Source organism: Lactuca serriola, chromosome 4, assembly GCF_051521515.1.
Source record: "Lactuca serriola cultivar US96UC23 chromosome 4, Lser_US96UC23_V15, whole genome shotgun sequence".
Lineage (NCBI taxonomy): Eukaryota > Viridiplantae > Streptophyta > Magnoliopsida > Asterales > Asteraceae > Lactuca > Lactuca serriola.
Genome location: NC_136411.1, coordinates 74,996,943 through 75,001,399, shown reverse-complemented (window position 1 = coordinate 75,001,399; position 4,457 = coordinate 74,996,943). Strand labels below are relative to the sequence as shown.

Here is a 4,457-nt window from a genome sequence, read left to right as displayed (position 1 = left end):
TTAAAATTTTTTTCTGTAAATAAAATCGACTCGTCGAGTCAGGGTCAGACTCGGTGAGTCTGGTCGCGAATGTAAACTTATATGGGATCTGAAGTGACTCGTCGAGTCCGGGTCAGACTTGGCGAGTCAATTGCAAACAATTCAAAAATTATATCATTTTGTTAAAAAAATTCATTCCACCCTACACTTAGTCCATACGCACTCTCAAGCAGTCATGTCTGATGATTTAGAAGACTAGAATAAAATCCTAAAAACAAAAATCAAACAAAACTAAAACAAGAAAGATAAAAGAAAGCAAACTCTAATAACGGGTTGTCTCCCGCCAGGCGTTTCTTTTTAAGGAGTCGATAGCTGGACTCCTTCCCATCTATGTTTCTTCATTTTCCTGCATCGGGAATGGACGCCTAATCTTTTGTGGTTTATACTTTGTCTTGTAGGCGTGTATCTTCTTCTTGTAAGCCCGTCTTAATTCTTCTCTCTTTTTCCTCATAGTATCATCTTCAGCTGCATGAATTTCCCTTCTCCTCATCTTCTTCTTCTTTACCCCATTCTCTTGCACCCTATTTTGAACTCCTTCTTCTTTAAATTTCATTACTTCATAATTGGTGAAAACTCGGGCTCGAGGTTTGGTAATGAATGGGTGATCAACATCATCTCTCCTAACCCTTGCATTTTCCTCTTCTCCAAAGCTTGCCTCCTCTTCAAGTGGATTGTCTTCATCAGCTTGCATTATTGTATCGAGGCATGCTACATGAACGTGTTGAAAATCACCATCCATTCCTCCTTCTGCCGCTTGATCTTCTAAATATTTAGGTAAAATCTTCATGTCCAGAACATGCAGGCAGCTGGTAACAAGCAGATGAAAATCGTCCAAGTTGCTGAGATTTTCGAATGGACTCGTCGAGTCCATGAAAGCGACTCGGCGAGTTGGAGCGTAATCCTCACATCCCATCGTGTTTTCTGAATCGGTCCCTTTCAGCAGCATCTCTATCTCCTCCAAGTCTTTGTCAACATCATCAATTCCTCCAGAAGATAGCAAAAACTTACTTGGATCTTCTTCTTGCAAGAGTGCAAGTTCTTTTTGTAGTATTTCATCATCCAAATTAATGAATGAGACTTCTTCTTTTCTTCCTTCTTCTTGCTTAATCTCTGGTAGAGCTTTAAACACTGCTGACTCATCTCCTACCATTAATGTTAGTGTGGACTTGCATACATCTATTAATGCGCATGCGGTATTCAAAAATGATCTCCCCAAAATAATTGGAATTTCAGGGTCTTCTTCCATATCAAGTACCACAAAGTCCACGGGGAATATAAATTTATCGACCTTAATGAGGAGATCTTCACAAACACCTCTTGGACTAATAATTGTCTTAACCGCCAAATGGATCTTCATATTCACAGGCCTTGGCTCCGGTAAATTCAGCTTTTTGAAGAAAGAAAAAGGCATTAAGTTAATACTTGCACCTGAATCGGTCAACGCTTGAGTAGCAAGTACATTTCCAAATTGACACGGAATTATGATGCTTCCCGGATCGCCCTTCTTTTCGGGTAGCTCACTCATTACTATCTCCGCGACTTCAACTAAATCTTTTCTAGCAGCAAAGAGGCCCTTTAGCAAGTTAAAATACTTGGGGTGTTTGAAGCATTGTTTCCACAAATGGAACGTTGACTTGAAGGGATCTAACATGCTCCATGAAAGCTCTGTATGCTTTAACCTTTTCAGCAGGTATGGCTCTGATTGGGAATGGCAGAGGAGGGTTGTAAGGCTTTAATGAAACATCAGATTTATGATTAGGGCATGGACTCGTCAAGTCCATTAGAGGGACTCGGCGAGTCTGGTCGGTTTTAGCTGGACCCGACTCTTCTGTCTTTTCTGTATGCACCTTGGAGACCTTCTGTGCAGGGGTGAAAATTTCTCCATAGCTGGAGGTTACAGCATTCACATTCTCCATTCTCGGATTATTCTCGGTTGTACTTGGAAGTTAACCCGGTCTTCTCTCGTTCACTTGATGTGCAAGTTGTCCTAGTTGTTTCTCAATGTTGAGAATAGATGCTTGCTGATTCCTTAGCATATTTCTGGTCTCTTGTATTGCAACATCATGATCATTGTGTCTTTTTTCGAACGCAACTATGAATCTTGTGAACATCTCTTCTAAATCGGCTTTCTTTTCCACAACCGGTTCTTCCTTTTGATAAAATTCCCTCTTTTTCTGCTTGTATTTCTCTTCCTTTGCCCTTTTATATTCTTCGTACGGGAGCCATTCCTTCTTGGGTTTCCGCCAATTCTTGTCGTATCTATCGCCGCTTGATTAGAACACTTGAGCTTTCTTGTTTCCATTTTCATCCAAGTCACAATCCTTCGTGAGATGAGGCCCTCTACAGTTCTCGCATCCAACTCGAATAGCATGGATTGTTTGATCCATTTTTATCATCCTTCTATCTAAACTATCGAGCTTAGCCATTATCGCCACCATGCCATCTACCCCCCGACTTACTTCATTTCTTAGGTTGTGGTATTCTCTAGAATGCTTAGAGAATTCTTCAATTAATTCCTTGATTACTGGGGGCGCCTTCTTTGTGATTGGGCCTTGCGAGTCGAGCAATTGCCTTGTGGTGACATTAACTCCATCATAGAAGATGGAGACCTCTTGTTGGCTATTAAGGTCATGGTGTGGGCAATTTCTGAGAAGACCTTTGTACCTTTCCCACGCCTCATAAAGAGACTCTTCGGGTTGTTGCTCGAAGTTGGCAATGACTTTCTTCAACTTGGCTATTTTGGAAGGCGGGCAAAAATGGTCTATGAACTCTTCTTTCATTTTAGTCCATGTGGTGACCGACCCGGGAGGAAGTGACTTGAGCCAATCCTTTGCAGCACCCTTGAATGTGACTGGAAGCATACGAAGTAGCTGGGTCTCGCGTGGCACATTTGGTACATTGAAGTAGTCAGCCACATCATTTACTTCATCTAGGTGCTTGTAAGCATCTTCGTGGTCTTTTCCATAGAAGGGAATCTCCTTGAGTTGAGCGAGGATATGGCCCTTTAGCTCGAAAGTAGCAGTAGCGGGAATTGCGGGCTGCACAAGTCCCAGGCCAGTGTCATCGCGCATCCTCTTCTTCCATTCCCCCATGGGAACTTCATCAATATTAGCCATAGTGATAGCTAAATCGTCCTCAAACTCGGATTCGTGCTCGTATGTAGGTTCTTCTTCTTCCTCGGCCTCGTACTCGGTGTCTTCTTTAATAGGGTCTTCGATTGTCAAAGAGGCGTTGGATGCTCCTGATTTGCTGCTCTTCTTCTTGCTGAAAACGGACTTGAGGTTCTTTAGTGGCGAATTCTTTGCAGAAACGGACTCTTCAACGACTTTTCCTTTGCTCCTCCTTAGTGCGGATTCCGGGTCTTCGAGAGGAGGGACCAGAGGTGTATCAGATCCTCGGGTCATGAAACAACTGTAAACAAAACAAGAAAAACGCATAAAAAGAACAAAAATAAAATAAAAATTAAAAATGTGTACAGCGATGGACTCGCCGAGTTGTCACGAGTGCACTCGGCCAGTTCAAGGCAAAAATAGAAAAACTATGTAATTACTTATTAAAACGAATTTTTATTAAAACTTATACTGATTACTAAATTACCTAAGAATTAACTTTGTGTAAGAGAAATCTTACACAAAGGATCGATAAAAATAGAAATTAATGCTAATTTAGAACCGTTCCCCGGCAACGGCGCCAAAAACTTGATGTGTGTAAAACCAACTAGTTTTAATCCTACTAACTTAAAAACAAAGAAGAACACACAAAAGGCAATGTACCTATCGATTAGTAGTTTAGTTCAGGTAAGTAGGGTATCGAACACAGGGAACGGTAAACAATTAAAAGAAATGTTAATATTATCTAAATAAAACTAGTAATAGGAAGGGGGTTTCTCTAGTTTTGCAAGACTAGAAACTTACCAGCTAATACTTAGACTATTTAACTAAAAACTAGATAAGCAAAGATTCAAATAAATTCAATAACGAAGGGAACTTCTGTTTAGTTCAACTCAATTGATCCTATGGTTGATATTATGGTAATAGTGCAATGGATTAATTCTTCTATTGGCTACCGATTCAAGTTCGTTGCACTAATCCTTAGAGAACAAACTAACTCAAACAGTGATCAGTTGTCTAATTTAATTTAATTCACTAGATTATTTATTCGGGTTAATTTAGACTTGTAATAGCTAACTAATTTGATCCTTTAGTTAACTTCTTGTTGATGGTCATCACACAAGCTCATACATGAATTTACCCATTTTTCTTATTAATTCTAGTTTCATGTTCATTAATCCTAGTCATATGATGAAGTGGTCACATAAGCATATGAGTTTGACAATTAAAAGATGTTCATACTATTTAATTATCTTCTTATTAACAGAAAAATAGTTATTATTCACATACAAGGTTCTTTAACAAGCT

General features: G+C 39.8%; 1 non-coding gene across 1 annotated transcript; it reads left to right on the top strand.

The window, feature by feature from the left end:
• The first annotated feature begins 2,664 nt into the window (after positions 1 to 2,664).
• LOC145049015 (small nucleolar RNA R71) lies at positions 2,665 to 2,771 on the top strand. Its single transcript, XR_013683137.1, has one exon. It is a non-coding gene; the product is annotated as a small nucleolar RNA R71 (small nucleolar RNA).
• The last annotated feature ends 1,686 nt before the right edge of the window (positions 2,772 to 4,457 follow it).